The 27,454-nt window shown below is 36.2% G+C and overlaps 1 protein-coding gene across 3 annotated transcripts in view; it reads right to left on the bottom strand.

Annotated features, from left to right (window-relative positions):
- The window catches only part of gkt (tyrosyl-DNA phosphodiesterase glaikit), a 380,387-nt gene extending 354,333 nt beyond the window's left edge, over positions 1-26,054 (bottom strand). Inside the window, exon 1 of one of the 3 annotated variants that reach the window (XM_090399355.1) lies at positions 25,765-26,054. The gene's annotated coding sequence lies outside the window, so the exon portion shown is untranslated. Of the gene's footprint in view, positions 1-24,633; positions 25,471-25,764 lie in introns of those variants that run through there. The other 2 variants (XM_090399357.1, XM_090399356.1) reach the window with 2 other exon arrangements.
- Between the last annotated feature and the right edge of the window lie 1,400 nt (positions 26,055-27,454).

Genomic DNA, 27,454 nt, shown 5'->3' with positions numbered 1-27,454 from the left:
AAAAATTTGGAGAACCAACAGTAAACAAAAATGGAAAGCAACTCATTGATCATACAATATATAATAATTTAAAAATAATGAATACATTTTACAAACATAAAAATATACATAAATATATGTGGTGTGCAAGAGGACAAAAATCAATAATAGACTACTTTATAGCAAATGAAAAAGCAACAAATGCTTCCTAGATGTTAAAGTTAGAAGAGGGCTAGAAATTGACACAGATCACTATTTAGTATAGGCAAAACTAAGATTTCCACCAAATTGGCTACAAAAAATACAAAAAGATAAACAAACTAGAGAAACAAAATCTAATTACAGAGTAAGACTAATAAATGATTCAAGTATAAGAAATTTATACCAACAGAGGATTAATAACTATTTTAAAAAAATACAAGAAAATGAAGACATTGAGAAAGAATGGAATAATATAAAAGTAATTATTGCATCAGCAGCATATGAAAGTCTAGGAACACACAAAAAATATCATAAAAATTACATATATCGCACAATGAAATAAAAACAATAATTGAAAATAAAAAGCAGGCTTTTAAAAGATGGTTAAGTAGCAAAAAACAAGAAGATGAAATTGAATATAAAAAAGACATGCAATAGCCAAAAGAAAAACCAGAAAGAGATACAGAGAAAGCTGGGAAAAATTTGTATCATATCTAGAAAATAACATATACAAAATAAGACCCAGTGCATACAAAACTAAAACACATGAATGCAGATATAAAAGAAACTGCAAATATAAATTGTGAAATAGATGTAAAAGAATTCTTGGATTACTTTACAGATCTTTGGATGGATAATACTACCATCAAAAATAATTACCCAGAAACTTACAAAATACCTTAAATGTGATAACAATAAAAGAATTAAAGGACAACAAATAAAATAAAAAATGGCAAATCAGCAGGAGAAGATGGGGTAAACTCCAAAATGTATAAATTGGTTGGAAAAAAAATTTCATCGAAGATTACTAAAATTTTTAAATAAAATATATACAAATGACAAATACCAACAGAATAGAATACAAGCATAGTAATACCTATATTTAAAAAGGGGGATAAAACAAAAACCAAACTACAGAGGTATTAGTTTATTGAATACATGCTACAAAATATATTATTATTATTATTTGTAAGCTTATATGTAAGCTTATCTGAGGATAAGCTTACATATAAGCTTCAAGGATGAAAGCAGAGAAATTAGTTCTCATTCAAGATATATGTATCATATGTAAATAAATGCATGTAATGTACTTATCACATGTAAATAAATGCATGTAATGTACTTATCACATGTAAACCAATGTATGTAATATATGTATTATATGTAAACAAATGTATGTAATGTATGTAATAACTTTAACAAAAGCATGCAATATAGTGATTATATCCATTGATATTGTATATATTGAGTCTAAAATTGCAAAGAAACATCTGTAATAATCATCATTATGAATATTATAATAATAATAGTTGTAAACAGTTATTGTTATTATTATTATTTAAAAAAACTTTATGTACAAGAAAGTATTTGTTATGCATAATTGTGTTCATATAATGTATGTAATTTATCTGAGAAATAATAAAAATGTTAAAAAAAAATTTTTTTTTTTTAATTACATAACACCTCCAGGGAGTCCAAAGACTCATCGAGGGAGGGCACCTGCTCTACAACTCTCCATCTCCACCACTCCACTAACCGTAACTACCTTCATCATCTACACCAGCACCATCTACTGCCGACCACCACCACAATTCACAGACAATAACAAACATCCTTGCCCACTGCGGGATTCCAACCCACAGCCTTTTGGGTGGAGAACGGATTCCCTAACACTCGGCCAACCAGGATGGCAAGGTGTTCCACTGTATGAATATTTCATTAATGAAAATACTGAAAAGTGTTGGAGACAGAGGGCATCCCTGTCTTACTCCTTGGTTTATAGATTGTTTTTCAGACAACTTTTCACCAGAATATAGCAGAATGCTTTATGAAAAACTAAAAATATACAGTGAAAAAATATTATTAGAATGTCAAAATGGATTCAGGAAAGGATGCAGCTTTCTGTTTAAAACTACTTATAGAAAAAAGAAGAGAATTTAATTTGGAAACTCATCTTTTGTTTATAGATTACAAAAAAGCATTTGACAAAGTAAAAAGATATATACTGTTTGATATATTACAAAGAATAAATATACCTAAAATTTTACTACATGCAATATTAAATATATATAAAGATAATGAAATAAAAATAAATGAAATAAATTCAAGGTATAGAAATTTCCTGGAATGACACAATAAATACGCTATTATTTGCAGAGGATCAGGTAATAATATCAGATAAGGAAGACAATTTACAAAGAGCAATATATAATTTAAACATTATAGTAGAACAGTTTAGAACGAAAATTTCCACAGATAAAACTAAAATAATGGCATTTTGTGGACAAACTCCAATTAGAAGCAAAATAGTTATTAATAATAAAATAATAGAACAGATAAATACTTTCAGTTATCTTGGATGTGAAATATCATATGAAGGAGAAAAAGACATACAATTAAAAACTTCAAAATTTTTGCAGATTATAGGCTTGATAAATAGAACACTCAACCCAAATATAGTACAAAAAGAAACACACTTGAAAATATACAATACTTTAGCAGTGCCCACATTATTATATGAAAGTGAAATTTGGCCAATAAAGAAAGAATAAAAACAAATTATTATTATTATTATTATTATTGCCCCAAAGACCTCATGGAGTCAAAGACTCATCTGGGAGGTCCTTTTATTATACACGCCTCTCATCATACCATGTCTTAAACACACTCAAACTCCTTGCAGACACCACACTCTAAGGCAAGGCATTCCAATCATTCACAACTCAGCACAAAAAAAACTTGCCTCTCACTCCACTACTTGCACCCTTTTTATACAGTTTCCAGGGATGACCTCTGGTTCTCCCCTGATCTCCCACTATTCTCTGTAGAACTTCTCCACCACTGATCTTATAACAACCACTTACCAACTTGTAGGTCTCTATCATATCTCCCCTCTTTCTCCTCTCCACCAGACTCTGCAAATTACATCTTCTCAATCTTTCCTCATACTCGACATTCTAGAGGTCAGAAACTACCTTAGTCAGTGGCCTTTGGACACTTTCCAACATCTCTTCATCCTTCTGAAAACCCAGTGACCAAATCTGAGCACAATAGTCCATGTGTGGCCTAATCAAAGCCTTATACAATGGAACAAGAATCTTCGTGCTTCTACACGTCAATGTCCTCCGCATCATTCCCAGAAGCCTTTGTGTTGTCTTCACAATTCTGGCGATGTGTCCCCTAAATTTTAGATCCTTATCCACTATCACCCCCATATCTCTTATTTCCTCTACCTCCAACAATATATTCTCACCAAGCATAAATTCTGCATCCCATCTTTGTTTTCCAAATTTTAAAACCTTACATTTTGCAACATTGAACTCACATACCCATTTCCGTGCCCAATCACTCAATTTATTCAAGTCTTCTTGCAAGGTCACAACATCTTCACTACTCTTTATGGTTCTTCCCAACTTTGCATCATCTGCAAACAACTGAATATCTCCATCCAAATCTTCGCCAATATCATTAATATACAAGTTAAACAGTAATGGCCCTAAAACAGACCTCAGAGGCACTCCACTAATGACTCCTTTTCCTGGATATTGCACCCCCATACACAACTTGTTGATACCTATCAGATAGCCAATCTCCAATCCAATGCACTAATCTATATCCAACCCCATCTGCTCTAGTTTGATTGTCAACTTATCATGAGATACTCTATCAAAAGCCTTTGCGAAATCCAAGTATATTACTGTGTATCCTTCTCCTCTGTCCAAGTGAAATGAGATTTATGAGAACTGCAAAATACACATTATTAGATCAAAAAAGGAACGAAGACATTTTAAAAGAACTAAAAAGAAAATCAATAGAAGAAAAATTATAAACAGAAATGGATTGAACATGTAAACCGAATGGCCAACACCCGATATCCTAAACAAATGCTAAAATATAAGCCAATTGGAAAGAGAAGGCAGGGTAGACCCCAAAAAAGGATGTTGGATGGATAATGAGACCGGAACAGACCAGTATGGTCTATACCCATAATTAGTGTTATGATGATGATGATAATAAATAATATTAAAACTATTTTTGATGTTTACATAAAATGAGAATGTCCCAAACTTTCGGGAGAGAGAGATAATTATTCTGATTCAGGTTTGGTCGAATTAAAAGATTTCACAACTTTTTTTGAAAAGGCATTCATATTTAAAAACTACTTCTATAGAGAAAACAAACTTCATCTCGCTGTGTTTAGATACTGTGTTTAGTATCAATACTATGTTGTGTCAGACCAGACTTTTGAAGTTTTATGTAGTCAATGTAATATTTATTTATTTATTCATATAGGATTCCACCATTCCTCGACCATCCGTCAGGTAGAGCCCTCCTAGTGAGGGATTAAATATGTATTTATTGTAGATCTGTGTGTGTGTGTGTGTTCACGGTGTTATGTTGTTACTTTTCCTATTTACTTTAATGTTTTACTACTCACTCGTACAGTTATTTATCTTCTCGTTTCTGTGATATTTCGTTATTCAAAACCAGTAATATAGCTATCATTCTCTTTTCCTAAAACAAGCGATGATCCAGGCCTTTCCTAAGATTAGTCACGTGTGTTTCTTTCATTCATTAGAGACCTTTTCTAAGTTTGGAACAAAGCCCTTAATTTTACCTTCTGAGACAGTCTCTCTGTTAAATATTGACGAATTTATATTATTCTTTATTATTATTATTACCCCAAGGCCTCATGGAGTCAAAGACTCATCTGGGAGGTCGTATTATCACACACAGATCTCATCACACTGTCTTAAACACACTCAAACTCCATGCAGACACCATACTCTCAGACAAGGCATTCCAATCACTCACAACTCTACACGAAAAAAGCTGCCTCTCAATCCCCTACTCACACCCTCTTTATACAGTTTCCAGGGATGACCTCTGGTTCTCCCCTGATCTCCCACTATTCTCTGTAGAACTTCTCCATCACTGATCCTATAACAACCCCTTACCAACTTGTAGGTCTCTATCATATCCCCCCCTCTTCCTCCTGTCCACCAGACTATGCAAATTACATCTTCTCAATCTTTCCTCATACTAGACATTCCAGAGGTGAGAAACTACCTTAGTCAGTCGCCTTTGGACCCTTTCCAACATCTCTTCATCCTTCTGAAAACCCGGTGACCAAATCTGGGCACAATAGTCCATGTGTGGCGTAATCAAAGCCTTATACAATGGAACAAGAATCTTCCTACTTCTACACATCAATGTCCTTTTCATCATTCCCAGAAGCCTTTGTGTTGTCTTCACAATTTTGGCGATGTGTCCCCTAAATTTTAGATCCTTATCCACTATCACCCCCAGATCTCTTATTTCCTCTACCTCTAACAATATATTCTCACCAAGCATAAATTCTGCATCCCATCTTTGTTTTCCAAATTTTAAAACCTTACATTTTGCAACATTGAACTCACATCCCCATTTCCGTGCCCAATCACTCAATTTATTCAAGTCTTCTTGCAAGGCCACAACATCTTCACTACTCTTTATGGTTCGTCCTAACTTTGTATCATCTGCAAACAGCTGAATATCTGCATCCAAATCTTTGCCAATATCATTAATATACAAGTTAAACAGCAATGGCCCTAAAACATACCCCCTGAGGCACTCCACCAGTGACTTTCCTTTTCCTGGATATCACACGCCCATACACTACTTGTTGATACCTATCAGATAGTCAGTCTCCAATCCAATGCACTAATCTAATATCCAACCCCATCTGCTCTAGTTTGACTGTCAACTTATCATGAGGTATTCTATCAAAAGCCTTTGCAAAATCCAAGTATATTATGGTGTAGCCTTCTCCTCTGTCCAAGGAAGCAGTCCCTTTACTGTAATAAGTAAGTAGATTACTAAAACATGACCTCCCTTTAGCAAATCCATGCTGTCCATCAAAGATAATACCATTGTTGTCAACCCAACTCTGGATCCTCGTTCTCACAAGCTTCTCCAACAACTTAACCACAACACCTGACACACACACACACACACACACACACACACACACACACACACACACACACACACACACACACACACACACACACACACACACACACACACACACACACACACAGATAGCCCTATAGTTTGATGCTTGAGTTTGATCACCTCCTTTATGAAGTGGCACAATCTTGCCCTCCTTCCACTCCTTAGGAACTTGACCTAGCGCAAGACTCGTATTAAAAAAATACGTCAAGGCAGGTGTCAACTCCCTGGCAACATTCCTTCAGAATATGCGGTGATATATTATCAAGTCCCACAGCCTTATTTACCTCTAGTTTACTCAACTTCCCAAATACCTCTTGCTCACTTACAGTCAGTCTCTCCTCCCCATCATCAACTGCTCTCAATCTCTCCATGAAGTCACATTCACAAGATTGAAAGATCTTTATGAACTGCTGATTAAGTATCTCCACCACACATTCTGCAACAGCTGTCTTTATACCATTTTCTCCAATCAATGTCATCCTTTCATAATCATTCTTTCTTTTGCTGGCTACATATTGAAAGAACTCCATAGGATTCTTTTTGGCTTCATTAGCTAACTGCTGTTCATACCTCTCTTTAGCTACTCTCACCAACCAAGTCACCCTCCTTGCTTGGTCTTTGTAGACCTCATGAAATTGGTTATTTCCACTTCTCTTATGCTGCCTCCACAATGCCCTTTTTCTCTGTATCGCCTGCTTAATCTCTTTATTCATCCATCTTAACCTTCTCACCCTTGGAATACATTTAGACATTGCATTACCTAGATAGTTTTTGAAAATCCCTCAATCTGCATTGATCTCTTTTCCAGCTAACTCCTCGTTCCATGCTACACCCACAAGCTGTCTCCTGAGTTCTTCATAATCACTCCTCTTGTAGTTCCACATACACCCTTTTCTCACAGGAGTTCTCGCACTGCTGGCAATCACCCAAGTAATCACCTCATGGTCACTCTCAACAATTGGTGGATGATTTCACACCTCATTTATAATTACATCCTCTGATGAGATGACAAAATCCAAGACCCTTAATCCTCGTGTGCCCTCTGTTACATACTGTCTGAGGTAGTTATCCCTCAAAAACTCAAGAAACTCATTTTCTTTACTTCTAGTTGCTATCTCATCATTCCAGTCTATATTGCCATAATTAAAATCACCCATAACAGTCACCCTTTTCTTATTTGCTTGGCTAATTTGACTATACATTTCACTATCACCATCACTCACATTAACTGGTCTATAACAACATCCCACCAAGTATATGATTCCATTCACCTCTATCTCACACCATACTGACTCAAACCCACTGGCACTATTTCTGTCTTACATCTGTACTTTGTATGGACATAACTCTTTCTCTATCATCAATAGCACTCCCCCTCCCTTTTTAACCCTTCTATCTGCACGAAACACATCCTACCCTTCCATCTCTATTCCTGACAGGATGTCATCCTCTTCCAACCATGTCTCACTTATTCCGACAATTTTTGGGTGAACAGACGCAATTAGTGCAACCATTTCATCTGCTTGTTTCTTATACTTCTAGCATTTGTATACAAACACAACAGCTCATTTCTGGATCTACAGCTAGTTCCACTGATACTATTCACTCGATGTGATCTCTCCATGCTCGACTGGGGCAATTTCCCTTTCTTCTTCTTCATTTTAGAACCCTTTTCAATTCCAACTGTTTCCTCTTGATCCCTGGTCATCCCATTCCTTTCCTGCCTACACATCCTCTCACCTCCTCTTGGAGCATCCACCTTTCTCACGCTGTGTACCCCTGTCCACCCTGAGCCTCCCCGTTTCTCTGCTCCTCTTGCACACCCATTCTCTCATTTTCTATACTCATACCACTCACTTGCCACTTCATATTATGCTGTGCCAGCCAATACAGAGGATAGATGAGACTCTTATCCAAGGTGGCTCTCTCAGAATAATACACCGTAATGGATGTTCTAACACTAATGCAATTCACCAACTTCACTTTGCTTTTGCATGCAGTTATGGCCCGTAAATTCTAACTATAATCCTGTGTCCCTCCCGCTAGGTTCTGTAGTCTTTTTATGAGTGGCAATTCAAATTCATATGACAGGCTGATTTCAGGTAAATGAAATAAAACATATTTAATGAGGTCTAAGAATTATACATGAGAAATATATCAAACACATGGTTAACTTAATCATTTTCCTAGTAAAATTCAGATATCATTACTAACACAATATGACATGAATAATAACTTGCTCCATGGAGTTATCCATTAAATGTACAAATTACTAGCTTAAAATCATTAGATTTTCAATCACTCTCAAGTCACTGATCATATCTTACAATACATTACAGGTAATTCACATACAGATACTTCCTGGGAGTTTTCTTCAAATAGGGACAGGTCACTGCCAAACATGATAATCTCTAAAGTTCTCTATCAAATGTCCACACATAAATTAACATATAGAGTCCATTCATATCTCTAACTGGAAATAAGACTTAAACGTTCTACATTACCATCCCATGGAATGACTTTCTGTTCTATGAGCAGCCTTGTCTAGACATCAAGGCAATTTTGTAGGCTATTGTTCATGGGGGGGGGGGGTCACTTACGAAGACTGCACGGCTTGGTCTCCACGAGTCGATAAGGCGATGTGCTGCTCTTGTCTCTCTCTCTGGTACTGCTGGCATTCATCTGTATTATCAGTTACTCGATATTGCTTAGCTACTCTGCTATGAAGAGTTAGCTAGCCTCGACCGGCAAGCTATGGTAGACCACTCATGACTTGTACGGCCGATCCGGAATCACCCCGATGGCGGAGGGAGAGCCAACGTCCAAGAACGCATGAAACAGGAACCAAAAGACCTCATGAGGGGGGGCAAAACCCTTTTATACCTCCTACTTTGGCGCCCTCACTTCGCTACGTTTTTTACTGCACGGCACTCCCACATCGCGCATAGCATTCTATTGAGAATGTGTTCAAGCTTAGCTTTCCATATAAATTCTCCTTCCCTTATGCCATAAGTTATACTGGATGGCTAAAGCATGACCTTTGGACCCCGGTCTACATTCAACTTAATCTCATACACTAAATAAAATGGGATATTCTAATTTAACTATAATTTTATATAAATTCCCTTTTTTACTCTGAACAAAATAGGTTAAGTTTCACATTTCTAAATTAAACATTTCTTCAGTTCTGCCTTAAAGTTATAATATGCATTTTTATTTCCTTGCCAAAGTACAAGTTCCTCTGCCTACATTTAAGAATTGTTAGATCCTGAATGAATTAATATTTATCCACATTTTTGATCATTCAGAACATAACAAAGGTCCCCCCCCTTTCTAAGAAAAAATTTTATTTCTGTAAAATTCTTTTATAGATTTCCCTTCCTGTTCTTTAAGAGTAACCTCCTCGCATTTCTTAGGTCTAGCATTTGTAATACGTTCAGGTAGGGCATGCTCTGCATCTTTCCTGACTTCCTCACACTTGCACTCTCTATAGTCATGGTTGCCTTGTCTTTCTTGAGTCTCATGCCTGTCACCCTTTTGTTTTTTTGAGGGAAATTATTGGTTTTCATTCTTTATCATTATGGTTAATTGCCCTTGTCTCTTTGCATCTTTCATGCTCACTTTCACATGTAACCTCTTGATCTGTGAATAACATTTCGTCTATCTGATCACCCATGTCTGGATCCTTTGAAAAGAAAAACCTCACTTGATTTGGTTGTGTTACATGTAACACGTTTAGAGCCTCCCTCTGAAGGTTTTTCCTTGCTCGTTCTCTGGGATTTCCACTTCATTGGAGCACCTCCTTTACTCATGGCTTGTGACCCCCCTTTTCTTTTTTCTGTATTTCTCTTTCTTCCTAGAAAGCTTATTTCCTTTCTATAGTAATCACATGTGAACTTATACTTTGTCAAGAAGTTATTTCCCAGTATCAACCTTGGATGTGGGGGAGAGTCTCTTGGTAATACCAGAAATTAATGCCAAGCATAAATGCAAAATTCAGGTAATCTAATCTTGCCTTTACTCTTACAGATTTTGTCACGTGAACAACCTCAGGGGATATTCTAAATAGATTTATGGGTCTCTTCAGATGTTTTACCCTATCCTGTACATGGGGCTCCAGCTCCCTCAGAAAGTTTTCTGAGATGAAAGAAACTTGGGAACCGGTATCCACCAAAGCTCTAAATCTACTACTGCAAATTCTTCCTTCTACATAAATTCCAGGGAAATGTATTTCTCTTTCTTCCTAGAAAGCTTATTTCCTTTCTATAGTAATCACATGCGAACTTATACTTTGTCAAGAAGTTATTTCCCAGTATCAACCTTGGATGTGGGGGAGAGTCTCTTGGTAATACCAGAAATTAATGCCAAGCATAAATGCAAAATTCAGGTAATCTAATCTTGCCTTTACTCTTACAGATTTTGTCACGTGAACAACCTCAGGGGATATTCTAAATAGATTTATGGGTCTCTTCAGATGTTTTACCCTATCCTGTACATGGGGCTCCAGCTCCCTCAGAAAGTTTTCTGAGATGAAAGAAACTTGGGAACCGGTATCCACCAAAGCTCTAAATCTACTACTGCAAATTCTTCCTTCTACATAAATTCCAGGGAAATGTCCCTGACCTTGTTGATTTCTTTTCCATGTGTCTTTGGTGCAAATGTGAGGTCTATACTCTTTCTGATAGTCCCTTTTCAGGTTCCCTTGTTTGGCATAACATTTTCGTGCAAGATGCCCCAGTTTGTTACAACTGTAGTTACTTGGGGCTCTCTGTGATTACCCCTCTCATAATCTCCGTCCAAAGACAAAGGAGCATTTGCAGTTTCTCTAGTGGATAACTCTGCCAACCTTTGCATTACAGAATCCATCTTGTCTAGTACTGGCTTTTCTAATATTTCTACTTCTCAGTGAATTAGTTCAGTTGTTCTCTCATCCTTTGTGAAATAATTTTCCTGGGTTCTCACAGAGGTTGTCATCAGTTGGCCAAGCACTGCATCGAGGCATTCCATCATGGGTTGATGTAGTTTTTCCACCTATTGTTTAACCAACTGGCGAACTTTGCTTAGATTGGGAATGCTAGCAGTAACCTGGCAAACTGACTCTGCTCTATTCTCCCCATTTTCCTTCTGTGCTTTCGGTCTCTCCTTCCTTTCCTGACATTCCTTTACAATACCAGGGTCACTATTACTATCTCTCTTTTCTTTAATCATGTTGATGGATCCAACATTGGCTGCAGGACATATGTCTCTGAGCAGTTCTCTTACTTTTACTGCTGCATAACACTCTTTCAGGTTGGATACCCCTCTTCCAAAGGCTGTTTCTCTCAACTCCCTTTTTAGACCTATCCTAAAGTGCTGGAAGACAGCCCAATCCAAATGGTGTTTGTCTTCACTTGAGACGTTCAAGGTATTCGAGAGAGTCAGTATTCTGTCATGGAAGTCAGATAGGCTCTCTATCTCCTTGTGCCATCTTTTGGAGCTTCCATAGGTCAGGCCCTACATTCTTAACCTTAGAGAATTGTGAGAGTAGAACCTCTTTAAACCTATTGTAGTCAAGTGTTTCTTTCAGGGTCAGGGATGAGTAGAAATATGTCTTGGCCTTCCTCACTAACTTGCTGCGTAGCAAAACAAGTAGCTGGAAATCACTCCAGCAGCCAATCTTTCTTAATTCCTCAATGTATTCAAAAAATGTGACCACGTCATCAGTGTCTTCCCCAGAGAACTGTGGGAATACCTGCTGTGGATTTATGGTTCTAAAAAATTCTTCATTATTCATGTTAGAGCTTGTAGGTAGAGATATGCTTGTACCTTAGCTTACAATAAAATGTTATAGAAATATTCAAATATTCTATTTTCCTCAATAATCGCCTGACATGAATTCAACGCCCAACTCACTGTGATTGATCAATTTATTGCCATCTTTTGGAGCTTCCATAGGCCCTACATTCTTAACCTTAGAGAATTGTGAGAGTAGAACCTCTTTAAACCTATTGTAGTCAAGTGTTTCTTTCAGGGTCAGGGATGAGTAGAAATATGTCTTGGCCTTCCCCACTAACTTGCTGCGTAGCAAAACAAGTAGCTGGAAATCACTCCAGCAGCCAATCTTTCTTAATTCCTCAATGTATTCAAAAAATGTGACACGTCATCAGTGTCTTCCCCAGAGAACTGTGGGAATACCTGCTGTGGATTTATGGTTCTAAAAAATTCTTCATTATTCATGTTAGAGCTTGTAGGTAGAGATATGCTTGTACCTTAGCTTACAATAAAATGTTATAGAAATATTCAAATATTCTATTTTCCAAAATAATCGCCTGACATGAATTCAACGTCCAACTCACTGTGATTGATCAATTTATTAATTTTACAGGATCCAATCACATCCTCTCGGCTGACCACCATTGTTATGTTGTTATTTTTTCCTCGTTATTTAAATGTTTTACTACTCACTCATACAGTTATTTCCCTTCTGGCTTCTGTAATAATTTGTCAATCAAAATCATTAATTCAGCTATCACTCTCTTTTCCTTAAACAAGCTATGATTCGGGCTATTCCTAAGTTTAGTCACGTGTATTTCTTTCATTCATTAGAGGCTTTTGTCTAAATTTGGGACAAGGCCCTTAATTTTACCTGCTGAGACAGTCTCCCTGTTAAATATATTGATGCATTTATATTATGCTGCGACAGCCAATACAGAGGAGAGATGAGACTCTTATCCAAGGTGGCTCTCTCAGAAATATATTATGATGCGCCAGCCAATACAGAGGAGAGATGAGACTCTTATCCAAGGTGGCTCTGTCAGAAATAATACACAGTAATGGATGTTCTAACATTAATGCAATTCACCTACTTCACTTTGCTTTTGCATGCAGTTATGGCCCGTAAATTCTAACTATAATCCTGTGTCCCTCCCGCTAGGTTCTGTAATCTTTTTATGAGTGGCAATTCAAATTCATATGACAGGCTGATTTCAGGCAAATGAAATAAGACATATTTATTTAGGTCTAAGAATTATACATGAGAAATATATCAAACACATGGTTAACTTAATCACTTTCCTAGTAAAAATCAGATATCATTACTAACACAATATGACATGAATAATAACTTGCTCCATGGAGTTATCCATTAAATGTACAAATTACTAGCTTAAAATCATTAGATTTTCAATCACTCTCAAGTCACTGATCATATCTTACAATACATTACAGGTAATTCACATACAGATACTTCCTGGGAGTTTTCTTCAAATAGGGACAGGTCACTGCCAAATGTGGTAATCTCTAAAGTTCTCTATCAAATGTCCACACATAAATTAACATATAGAGTCCATTCATATCTCTAACTGGAAATAAGACTTAAACATTCTACATTACCATCCCATGGAATGACTTTCTGTTCTATGAGCAGCCTTGTCTAGACATCAAGGCAATTTTGTAGGCTATTGTTCATGGGGGGGTCACTTACGAAGACTGCACGGCTTGGTCTCCACGAGTCGATAAGGCGATGTGCTGCTCTTGTCTCTCTCTCTGGTACTGCTGGCATTCATCTGTATTATCAGTTACTCGATATTGCTTAGCTACTCTGCTATGAAGAGTTAGCTAGCCTCGACCGGCAAGCTATGGTAGACCACTCATGACTTGTACGGCCGATCCGGAATCACCCCGATGGCGGAGAGAGAGCCAACGTCCAAGAACGCATGAAACAGGAACCAAAAGACCTCATGGGGGGGGGGGGGGGCAAAGCCCTTTTATACTTCCTACTTTGGCGCCCTCACTTCGCTACGTTTTTTACCGCATGGCACAGCTCCATTGCGTGTAGCGTTCTTCTGAGAATGCATTCCAGCTTTGCTTTCCATATAAATTCTCCTTCCCTTAGGCCATAAGTTATACTGGACAGGTAAAGTGTGACCTTTGGACCCCAGTCTACATTCAACTTACTCTCATACACTAAATAGAATGGGATATTTTAATTTAACTATAATTTTATATAAATTCCCTTTTTGACTCTACAAAATAGGTTAAGTTTCACATTTCTAAATTAAACATTTCTTCAGTTCTGCCTTAAAGTTATAATATACATTTATATTTCCTTGCCAAAGTACAAGTTTCTCTACCTACAATTAAGAATTGTTAGATCTTGAATGAATTAATCTTTTATCCAAATTTTGGATCATTCAGGACACAACAACGGGCCAGTTTGCCTGTTCTGAGGGATGAAAAACCCGAGTTTCCAGGTGAAAAAATCCTCTACCTCCATATGAGACCAGCTAACTTACCTTTAGTCAAAAGAGACCAGATAAAATTCCTCACATCATGGACGGGAATTGAATATGAGTCTTTCTGACCAAAGGGTTTCGTCTATACTGACTGAGCTATGGAGGCTCAATGTAATATTGATGTTCATTGATTCTTTTTCCACAGAATGGCCTGTCTGCCCAAAGTATGTCAAATTACATTCACAAGATATCTAGTAAACAACAGCTAATGATAGAGGTGACAGTTTGTCTTTTGTAGATGACAACAGATAAGAAATTTTGTTGATAGGCAAATATGTGAGAATAAGGTGATACTTTTTCAAAATTCTATCAGAGATACTATAAATATAAGGGATTGGAACCCTGTGGTCTATTGAAGAATCCTTAGGTGTTGGAACACAGAATTCAATTATCTACTGGATTTGATCAGGGTAGTAACCATTAAATTCTATTAAAGTTTTAATAGTAAGAAGTTCTTCTTGTAAGCTTGAGGGAGAGAAGTATACATATGTGCTCTATTAATTAAAGACTTGATAACACCAATTTTTTGAGAGGTGTGATGAGAAGACTTTTGATGAATGTATCTGCAGTAAAGATAAGTTTTTGATAAACATTACTTGAAAAAATACCAGAGGCTGTGCGAGTAACAAGGATGTCCAAGAATGGTAAACTACCATCATTTTCTTTTTCCATGGTGAACTGAATGCCTGGATGAAGGCTATTGATCTGCTATAGGAAAGTGGCTAAGTTCATTTTCAGAATAAGGCCAAACAGCAAAAACATCATCGACGTAATGAAACCAAAGAGAGGGTTGGGGGCAAATAGATGAGAACAAGGTATCTTCCAGATAGTTCAAAAAATCGATTGCCAAGGAAGAGACAGAGGGCTACCCATGGTAGTGCCTTCAAGTAGTCTATAGATCTTGTTTTTTCAGCTGAAATATCCTGATTCTATAACAAACTCAAAAATCTTTGCATTATCCTCCTGGTTAGTGCAATTGGTAATCTTCATTAGCAAACTAACAGAGTCAGATAACTGAATGTTGGTAAAGATAACTTGTGAATATAATATGACATACTTTGGGCAGAGAGGCTGATCTGTAGAAAAAAGAATTAATGAACTTCAATATCACATTGAATACATGAAACCTCAATCAAAAGTCTGTTCTGGCACAACATAGTATTGGCACTAAACACAGTATCCAGTGTAATGAAGTTTGTCTTTTCCATAGAAGCAGTTTTAAATATGAACGCCCTTTCAAAGAAAGTTATGAAATCCTTTTACATCGGCCAAACCTGAATTGGAAAGATTCTTTCTTTCTCTCTCTCTCTCTCTCCCCCCCCCAAAAAAAAAAAAGTTTGAGAGATTCTCATTTCATGTAAACATCAAAAATAGTTTTAATATTATTTATTAATATATTAATTTATACTGCATGGCAACAGTTTGTAATTGGCAAACTAATTGTTGTATGTACCTTATATTCCTGTTTCATTGATTTGCTTCTTTCTATGCACTAATCATGTACTGTTATTTTCACTACGAAATATCTGTACTTTCATTTCTTTAAAGATAATTACTGTGGTTATCGTGTAATTTGTTGTTCTTCGATGTTTCTACTGTTTACCCTCTGGGAAGATCACGCTGATGTGCAGTCTAATGAAATGGAATTATCCTTGAGAGGGTTTGGAGTCTTCATTTACTCTGGCTTTTACTAGTTAACGATTTATGCCACAATCTGCTCCTGATTAAGTATGCACATCAAAGATGCCTGTCTTCCACCAATTGGTAATAACCAATCTGTTAACCTTAGAAAATTCCTGGCATCTATGTGAACAAAACACTCACCATGAGCGTTTTGTTCACATAGACGAAATCTATCAACCATAAATAATAAAATTTAAACTTTTAATCCAAATAGTTTGAACCACACAGTGGAACATGATCATGTGATCAACCAGATGAGTCCCTAACAGAGGTCAGTTGATGTGTGGCATGCATGCCAATGGACACATTTTGTTTAAAACTTCCTCTAAATTTTTTACTTATTGAAAAATTAATCATAGAACAGACCTGCACTTACACACACACACACACACAAAAAAAAAAAAAAATATATATATATATATATATATACACACACAGGGGGTTCTCGAGTTACGTCGGAGATCCGTTCCTAAGGACCGACGTAAGGCGATTTTCGATGTAAGTCGGAATTACCATAGCCTAAGTTACTTACCTAACCTAAAACACCCTAAAGTCATAAGTATATATCAAGAAACAGAACTAGGCTATAGGAAAATGAAAGGGAGAAACTTGTCTCAGCCAACCACTCAGGAAACTCACCAGCTGCTTTATCATCACTACTAGCAGCTTCACCTTGCACCTTAAGGTTATGTAAATTGCCCAGAGCCTTAAACCGCATAAACCAACCTTTACTAGCATCAAACGCTTCGCCTGCACTCATTTTCCCCCTTTACTTTTCAATGCCTCAAACAATCTTTTTGCCTTTTCTTGAATTAACATGAGGCTAACTGGGATACGGTGTTGATGCTGGTCTTCCAGCCAAAGAACAAGAAGCCTTTCCATCTCAATCATGAGCCTACTACGTTTTTCTGTAATCACAGTCGATTTCATGGGCGCCAATCCTTTCACATGTTCAAGGATGCGAACTTTATCCTTGATAATAGTCCTGACTGCGGTACAACTTAAGTTCAACGCACGGCCAATGTTCGTTGCCGTTTATCCCTTTTTTGCCCTTTTAATAACATCTAATTTCACTTCTAATATAATGGCTTTCCTTTTCTTCGACACACTGTCATCGGAAGAGTCTCCCTTACGTTTGGGAGCCATATTGAAGGGTAAAAAGTCACAAAAAAACACAAACACAAAAGTGAGAGAGCGAATGTAAACAAAGCACACGATACCCAAAGAGTGTATGCTGGGACCCAAGTGACGGTACCTCTCTCAAACAAATGCTGCGTGCACAAACAAGTTCGCCCGCGACGTTTCAATTTCACGTCACTGCTTCAAGTCGAAATTTATTTTTTAAATTATTTATGGGATTATCGCGATAAAGTCGAAACGACACATGTCGAGGTCAACGTAGGTCAAGGACCCCCTGTATAAATACAGGGTGGCCATAAAATAAATTTCCTCTTTAGAGGCATCTGTAGCTAAAACCAATAAATGTAATGAGATCAAATTTTATATTGAGACTTTTGAAGGCATGGGGAAATGATTTCCACGAAAAAAAAATTTAGTACCAAAAGTCGACGATAGGGGAAATTTCCTGCATTGCAGCAAAGACAATGTTTGGACTCCATAATTTTTATGCAGAATGGAGCACGGCCACACATTGAACATCCAGTACAGCGCACCATTTCAGTAATGAGAGGGTTATCAGTCAGTTCTTTCTGATGGCATGGCCACCTCAATCCCCAGACATCACACCATGTGACTTCTGGCTGTGAGGGTATTTGAAATCCATTGTGTATGTTGGTGGCATTCCTAACTTGCATATCTTGAAAGAGAACATAAAACGGGCGGTTATAAACATCCAATCTGACTCCTTACGCTCAGCTGTAGAGCATGTCGCACACCGGATGCAATTGTTGTACACAAGAAAGATCAGCACATTGAAAATCATGTATGTGGTCCAGGGGACCCTGATTCTGATGAATAAAACATTATTTCCTGTGAATTCAATCACTACATTAATTTCTCTCTCTCTCTCTCTCTCTTTCGCAAGTTGTTGTTTTAGTTTAATTATTATTATTATCATTGTAACGCGCCACATATCCAGCTGGAATGAGTGATGCGGCTGTCGCTTACACCGTCGAAATGTTATTATTCCATTTTACCTGCCTTTAATGTAATCATCTGCCAGTGCCAAAATATCCCCTATTGGTGACTTTTGGTACTAAATCTTTTTTTTGCGGAAATCCTCTCCCCATGCCTTCAAAGGTCTCATTGTAAAATTTGGTCTCATTCATTTATTTGTTTTAGCTACAGGTGCCTTCAAAGAGGGAAAGTTATTTTATGGCCACCCTGTATATATATATATATATATATATATATAAAACAAAAAAAAAAATATATATATATATATATATATATATATTTTTTTAAGAAATTTTTTTAAAAAAAGTATCTCCCCCCCCCTCCCCCTATGCAAAAAAATATTTTGTGTACCCCTGGGGATATGAATACCAAACTTTGGGAAATGCTAATCTAGAAAGATCAACCACCATGTAAAATTTACCTCTAAGTTTAACCCCATGTGTTCCATATCCTGCGCGTGCGCGCGCGCACACACACACACACACACACACACACACACACACACAGGGTAGTAATAATCTTCTCAAATAGGAACCTCTCCATAAATTCTGAATGTGGATCTTATTTTTTTTATGCACCAGCCAACACAGCATAAGATTCACTGACAGAATTATATTGGATAAATGAAGTTATTGTTGGAAAAAGTGGTAGGTCAGAGTGATCCTTTTCATTGATATGAGTAAAATATCCATTGGTCTCTTTGGCCTATGGCTTCTTATTTTATGTTCAAAGCAACTCTTTTTATGTCCTCTCTCATTTACCTGAGGGACACAACTGGTAGGAGTGGATTCTCCCAAGATCTTTACAGATACTTAATTCCTATTTCTCTCCAGAACAATCACTGAAGTAATCACAGGTTCAATTTCTAATACCCAAAATTGCCCAAAATTTTCAAAACATTCCTGCACGTGGTTTGTCTCTTAAAAATCCTACACCCCCCAAGATATTTAGAACAAGAATGGGAACCATCTATAAATTTACAGATTCTGTAAAAATCAGCCAAACTTTAATGTGTTAGTAAATTAAGTAAATTCTTGTTGACCAACTTAATACAATTCACGGACTTGTTGTGGGAGGCCTTAACACAAAACTCTCCTTGAATACACTCACCAAAGAAACCCACCATTCCCAAAAACTGATAGCAGTTGCTCATCACAGAGCTTGAAAAACACCTGGATCTCCTCTCCTTACCATCTGCTTTTTTTTTTTAATTTAAAAATACCTTACCACATCAAAGCTAGAGTCCTGTTATTATTTATTAGGCTACAAAATTAACTTAAATTAAGCTAGAGAGCAATATGTTCACAAGAAAAAATGTTTACTTATATAACTAAACATATAAATTAAAACAGCCAGCCTGGTTGGCCGAGTGGTTAGCGTATCTGCCCTCCGGCCAAAAGGCTGTGGGCTCGAATCCCACCGTGGGCATGGATGTTTGTGATTGTCTGTGAAAATAGTGGTGGTGGTGGTCAATGGTAGATGGCGCTGGTGTAGATGATGAAGGTAGTTGCGGTTAGTGGAGTAGTGGGGACAGAGAGCTGTAGAGCAGGTGCCCTCCCTTGATGAGTCTTTGGACTCCCTGGAGGTGTTATGTAATAATAATAACAATAAAAGCTGAAAAATTGCTTAAATTTTTCAGCTGGAAAACTTGGACTACCACCAGCTTCTGGTCTTTCCATCTTGCAATTGGTCTTCCTTGCTCTCTCCATCCCTTTGGTCTATATCTATTCACCTCTTTTGGTAGCAACTATCTTTCCATCCTAAATAGATGCTCTTTCCATTTCTATTATATGTTGTAAATATCTAGCGCTCTTCTGATGTCTTCATTTGTTATATGATCCAATTTTGTGCATCCTTTAATTACTCTTAAAAATCTCAATTCTGCAGCTTGTATTTTACTTTCATCTTTCTTTTTAACAGTCCATGTTTCTGAGAGACATATAAGAGTAGGAGTGGCCATTACTTTAGAAAATTTTAGCTGAGTTTCTCATCTTGTTTTCTTATTTAGTCCTTTTAATTGTTCCACAGATTTTCTAAAATTTCTTTATTTTTTTCATCTATGTCTTTATCTTTTACATATATGTTATTATTATTAACATTTGACCTCCATGGAGTCAAAGACTCATTGTGGGAAATACACACTATCACATAAAGCTCATCACAGGTTCAATTTCTAAATACCCAAAATTTTCAAAACATTCCTGTATGTGGTTTGTCCCTTAAAAATCTTACACCCCAAGATATATCCAATCATGATTTCAACTGATTCAATGCATCTACAATATTCATAACACATTCAGGTAATGTATTCCACTCACCAAACACTCTCCATGTAAAGAACCTTCTCCACACTCCTCTGCTCACACCCTCCTTATATAGTTTCCAAGGATGACCTCTTGTTCTACTCCCCCCTCTCCCATTCGATGAAAAATCTCCTCCATGTCAACCTCCTATTCACAAGATTTTGCAATTTACACAGCCTAAATATTTAAACTGTGTCACCTGCTCTATGATTTTATTTTCTATGACTATTTTTGATCTAACATAATCTTGATCTTTAAATGCCATGACTTTTTTTCTTTTGTGAAATTTTTAAAATTGTATTGTTGGCTTATTTTGTTTAATTCATAAACTAATTTTTAAAGGTAATCTTCATTGTCTTGTAATGTAATCTGATTCTGATCATCTGCATACAGCACTGTATTTTTAACAATTCTTCTGGTTAACCAGTTACTTTATTTTATTGCTTTTTTCCATATTTTAATAATCTGATCAAATATATATACAGTATATATAAATATATATTGAATAGTATTAGAGATAAGCAACCTCCATGTCTAACACCTTGTTAAATTTCGATCATCTGATAATTTATTACCTAGTTGTAACTGTATTTTTGTATCTTTATAAAAACTTTGTATAGCTTGTATTAAATGTAATGAATATCCTTGTTTTTTCATTATATTCCATAGTTTTTCTCTGTGTATTTTATCAAAAGCTTTCTTGTAATCCATAAAGGCCATATGAGTCTCTAAATTAAATTCTCATCTTTTTTCAATAATTTGTATAAATATATAAATATTGTCTACATGTGATCTTCCATGTCTGAAACCATTTTATGCTTCTGAGAGTATATTACACAGGCCTGCAAAATTCGAGTCATGAAAAGTTGTTTGGAAACTATTAACAGTTTCTGACTGCTGATTTCAAATATCTCTTCCATTTTTCTCTATTGTGTAAGGATTTTTCACATAATGGATCTCAATATTGCAGTAAAATAGCTTTAAAATGCATTTTCTGTAAACATTTTTGGAATGAAAGTATTGGAAAAAAAATTTTTTAATTAAAGATTAATCTTTAGTACATACTTTATATTTCGTTGTGGTGTCTTTTTCCTTCAAAACTTTTTTTTGAACTTTTTCTGTGAAAATCTTTTCCCGGGTCATCTCTGTGGAACATCCAGCAATAGCCCGCCATCATGTTGACATTCCACCTGCCCTGATACCTTCTTTCCATCTCCTTGACGTCTTGGTGGAATCGCTCTCCTTGCTCTTTGCTGACAGTTCCCATCTCAGGAAAGTAATCTAAATGAGAGTTGAGAAAGTGCACTTTTAAGCTAATGGGGCATTCCAAATGCTTGAATTTCTGTAGCATGTCTTCCACAATCATTTTATAGTTGGGGTCTTTGTAATTTCCTAAAAATTTGGTCACCACCTCTTTCAAAGCTGTCCATGCTTCTTTTTCAACAGTTGCCATTTTTTCTTCAAACAGTTTATCTTTCATAAGTTTCGTGAAGTTTGGATCGATAAAAATACCTTCTTTCAATTTTCCTGTAGATTAACCTGGAAATTTTGCACAAATGTATTTAAAACACCCTCCTTCTTTCGACAAAGCCTTGACAAATTGATTCATCAATCCCAGCTTTATGTGAAGTGGGGGTTAAAGGATTTTTTCCCAAGCAATCAAAGTTTCGCATAACACATTTTTACTTCCAGGGTCTAATGTGACTCTTTCTGGCCATTCCTTTTTGATCCAATGTTGCTCTCAATCTTGGCTGTCCCACTCGCACAAAAAGCACGGGTATTTGGTGTATCTTCTTTGTTGTCCCAAAATCATAGATTATTATTATTATTATTCAGGCCTCCATGGAGTCAAAAGACTCATCGTGGGTGGTCCTTCCCAAGAACATAAAGTCTGTCAAGACTCATCGAGGGGAGGTCCCCCCCCCCCCCCTAAGAAACACAAAGTCTATCATATCACTACTAACTGTCCACCCATGATCGTTGTACTTAAGTTTGTTGAGAATGAAGGCTAAATTTTCACATTGTTCTTTCAAGTGCATGGAATGTGGTACTGAAGCATACTTATTGTAATTATGGAGAAGCACAGCTTTGAGCACATCGACTAAAGTTCAACTAAAGAATCACACAAGAAAATGTGTCTGACAACAGGAAAATAATCCATTATCTTGGTGAATTCGATTCAAAGTAGCCACCTGCACCAGGGTCAGTTTTACCATTAGGCGAACCTAATGGTAAAACTGAACCTAATGGTAAAACTGGTGCCCCCGAAGTCTGAGCACCCCCAGGCAATCGCCTGGGGGTGCTCAGACTCCAGGACAATTTATAGGGGGCGCATAAATTTTCTTTGCCTAGGGGCATCAGATACTCTCGGACCGGCTCTGACCTGCACTTTTATCTGCATTCCTCCCTCCTCTCCTATCTGAAGAATGAGAAGTTTTGTGGAAATTTCTTTATCATAAAAAGGCACTTCAAAAAAGCACTTATACAACTAATTAACTGTAAATAAAGGAGAATGAAAATAAATACCAATGTGCTGAATTTAAATCCAAATACTACTAATAAAAACAACAAAATTAGAAATTGGGTAAAATTGGTGGGTGATGTAATTTTTTTACTATTTTTTCTGAACTCAACACCACCTAAAAACCTATAAGAATCAATTATTACTTCACAGATAACTTTTCCATTGCAGGCCTGTGTTATTTGCAATATTTCTGAAGTCTTTTATTCAGGATTTTACTGTAAATTTTGTAACCGGTATTTAATAAATTTATTCCTCTGTAATTTCCACAATCATCTCTGTCTCCTTTCTTAAATATAGATATAACCTTAACTTTCAACCAATCTGATGGAACCTTACATTTCCTCCAATAGTTATTTATTAATTTTAAGAATCTATGATGTAAGTACTCTCTGTCATATTTCCAAAGCTCTGTATTTATGCCATCTAATCCGTTTTTTTTCTATTTTCTGATACTTTATTGCTTCTTTTAGTTCTTCCAATTTTATTGGCTTTATATCAGTACTGATTTCTTCATTATTATTTTCTGTTAGTAAATTGGGGTCATACCATAAATTCTTATAATGTTCTATATGCTGTTTCTCTGGTATTATGTAGATTTATGCTGTATCTCTTTCTTTGTTGCTTAATTTCCTTAATATTTTGTAGCTATGTCATGTCTTCCATGTATGCCTTCTTCTATTTTACTAATAAATCTTTAGTAAGAATCTTGGTGAGCTTTCTGTACTATGGTTTTAGCTATTTTTCTTGTGTTTTTGTATATTACTCCTGTTTCATCTATATATTTTGAAAGAATGATTTATATGCCATTCGTTTTTCTTTTATTGCATTTTCTATATCTGCGTTCCAAATTTTTATGTTTTTCTTCTTAATATTTAATTTTACTTTCCTAGTTCTTCAGAGTCTGTTTTATGAATTATCTTTATTAAAGTTTTCCATTCTTCTTCTATATCTTTATTGATTTTGGCTTCTTTTAGGTAACCTGTTAATCATGATTGATACAGCATTATAATACTTTCTTCTTGCAAATATACTTTGCATACTTTTTTTTTTTGCTTACACTTGGATAAAGGATTAAACCAAGAATTCTTGGCATCTTTAATTTATAGTATAAGAAAGCGGAAAACCTTTCAAGAGAATATAATAGAGAGAATATGAGAGAGTGCTCGATCTGGTGATGACATTTAAAGATATGCCCATAACAAAAGGTAATACACTTTGTCTCTGCATGCAGAAGGGGTATATGAGAGACTACAGAGCTGATGATTATGCCTAATTTAGAAGTTGGCTTTGAGCAGTGTGCCACTGCATAAATTGCAAGGGATGAAAGTTAGTAATGCATGAGAAACAGTCAAGAAGAGTTTAAGGGAAAGAGTATCAAACCACAAACCAAATGACAGGAGGATAAATCAATTAGGACTGAAATGCTAGATAGCATAATTAACCACCCAAATAGCAAAGTAGATAAAATATAACAAAAACATAAGCTTGGTATACATATTATTTCTATAGTAATTTATAAGGTAGCCCATAAGATTACTTGGCTATTGAAGAACACATTAACATGTAGAGATATGGAGGTTGTTAATCTTCTTTATAAGGCCTTGATATGCCCACATCTGAATTACAGCATAATTGTCAGGTCTGGTCCCATGGGTTTCTTGGGGATGAGGAAGCAGTGAAGAGGATTCAGAGGTGAGTGACTAACATAGTGAATGGCCTGTGGAATGTTCCCTATGAGGAAAGATTGAGGGAGTATGGATTGCAGAAGTTACTTGACAGAAGAAAAAGATGGGATATGATAGAAACATTTAAGTTGCCTTAAGGGTTTTATAGGATGCATGGCAAATGTTTCAACACTTGACAAGAGGGACAATAACAAGGGAAGTTGAAAAGTGGTTAGTAGAGGTGTGAGGACTAGGTTTTTTGATTGGACAGTTGTGAATGAGTGGAATGGGTTGCCAGAGTCAGTTGTGAGTGTTTTGTCAATGGAAGCATATGAAATGCTTTGAATTACTGTGATCAGTTACTGAGAATGCATTATGCAGGTAGAGATAACAAATTAATTGAGGACAAGTTGATGTGGGAATAAAGTTGATAAATGAAAGTATTCAAGATATTATAGATCTCACTGTCAACACATCTATAGAACTGGATGGGATAAATAAAATTTAAAAAAAAAAAGGTAGAAAAAGTGCAAAATAGGCCTTGAAAATTATTTTGCATTATCAGTCACCACTTACGGCACCAACATTAATTACACAGCGTTCTATGAAAACGGTGAAGGTAAATTACGAATAACATATTCCTAATAACGCTCATAAAACCTGTCGAATTCGGGCAAAAATAAAACTTGTAACCTGTGTAATTCAAACATTTCTAGTTATATGAAATGCTTTATATAATAACTAGAATTGAGTTCGTTATAATAAAATAAGGGAAAGAGAAAAGTTAAAAAAAAAATTATTTGAAACGACATTCGGCAGAAATTGGTACGTTGGCAAATATATATTATTTTGGTAGCCTCCATGGATTCAAAGGACTCAAAGTAGGATATGGATAATTATTTTTTTATCACACGCAATTAATTACTTAATATTGTGCTGTTAATTATCTCGGTGGAAAATAATAGAGGGGTCTGAGAGAGACCATATAAAGGTCAATAACATACCTCAAAACGAACAGACCATATAAAGGTCAATAGCATACCTCACAAACGAACAGATATTTTAACAGATGTTCCCACGTGTTCCTCTAAACAGAAATTTAGAATAGGTACTATTTCTGGGAAGATTCCCATGTTAGACTGTAGATGTGAGACTATGAGACTTGAGAGTATTTTGAATATTATCTGAGTAATTTAGAGTATTTTGTTGTGCACGTAATGCTTTCCGATCTTCAGATGGAAATAATTATATCTCTTTTCTGAAAACACATACAGAATAAGTATACATTTATATTTTCCTAAACTCCCCTTTTTTGAGGACTCTATAGCCTACTTGCAACTCTTTTGACTACATACGCTTTGCCACTGAAACAAAGAAACTATAGGCTGATTCTACACTGGTTTCCATAAATTAAGGAACATGAAAAAAAAATCGCGGTAACTCAAAAACTGAATGATGAATTTTTCGGCAATTATTGTTATTATTGTTTCACAGTGTTTATAATAGTATCCAGGAGCTCAGTTGTTAGTAACAACTATTACACCTACAAAAGTCTTAAGTCCCTCAAAGTTTTCGAGAAGAGGATTGAGGACAGCAACACATCTAGCTAAAGTAACTCAGATATGCTCAATAAGATTATGGGCATGAGACCGGACTGGCTGGTCCATACGTACGATAGTCTCTTCTTGGAGATATTGGTCAATGAGCTTCACTCCATGTGGAACAAGAAATATCGTCTTGTAGGATAAACGTTTCCCCTATCGCAACCACATATGGACAAACATAGGAGTTTAGGACTTCGTCTCTATAAGTTGCAGGATTCTTGGTTCTGCTAACAATAGACATCTTCTTGGTCCTTCGACCCGCCAAGATATCTCTCCCATACTATCACATGGCCACTAGAAGTGTCCCTTTCACAGATATAAGGAGAAGCGTAAGTGTGTGTAAATACTACACGAGTTGTGATCGGAAGAGAACTGCGTAAACATTGTCGTCTCTCTAATATCCTTGAAGGCAACACCTATTGTGCAGGTAATGCCATTGAGGAGGAATCTCGTTGGTGGACTCACCAACATATATATATGCTTTCTAGCGGAACCATGAATGCTGCAACTTATAGAGATGGGGATTCTATGCACCTTCATCTGTATAAGAATGTGAATAGAGAGACATTTATTCCACAATCCGCTAAGGCTCTTCTTCATTGAGAAAAGCTCCTGGACCAATATGTTCAATGAAATACAATAATATATATACATTATGTCAGCCAGATCTCTCATCATCAGTGGTTCTAACAGACACTTTATTGTCCAAGATTATTATCAAATTATGGTTACCAAATCCAAAGATAAGGTGGATAGCCAAATGCCTATGAATATTATTTTGTCTGTAAATTGTGTAAATCTACTGACCAGTTGATCCAGCTGTAGCAAGAAATACCAGAGTTTCTGTGAAAATTCTTCCATCTCTGTATGAGACCTGTTAATTCACTTCTGGTTCAAAGGTCTTGATAAAGGTTCTTTGCATCTTGGAATGGATTGGAAACCATACCTTTCCAACCAAAGGGCTTCTTCTATATCGAGTGACGCTCTCTGGCAAGCCAGGTTTCCTGACCTAAATTCTATTTAGATATGTCTGCGTAGCTCTAGGTAAAGGTTGGTCGATTGGTAGAGCCTCTGCTACTATTTGCTAAAT

The sequence above is a fragment of the Typopeltis vanoorti genome, chromosome 10 (assembly GCF_054136105.1).
Source record: "Typopeltis vanoorti isolate ZY-2024b chromosome 10, IOZ_Tvanoo_1.0, whole genome shotgun sequence".
In the NCBI taxonomy this organism is placed as follows: domain Eukaryota; kingdom Metazoa; phylum Arthropoda; class Arachnida; order Uropygi; family Thelyphonidae; genus Typopeltis; species Typopeltis vanoorti.
This window is presented reverse-complemented; position numbering and strand designations above follow the sequence as displayed.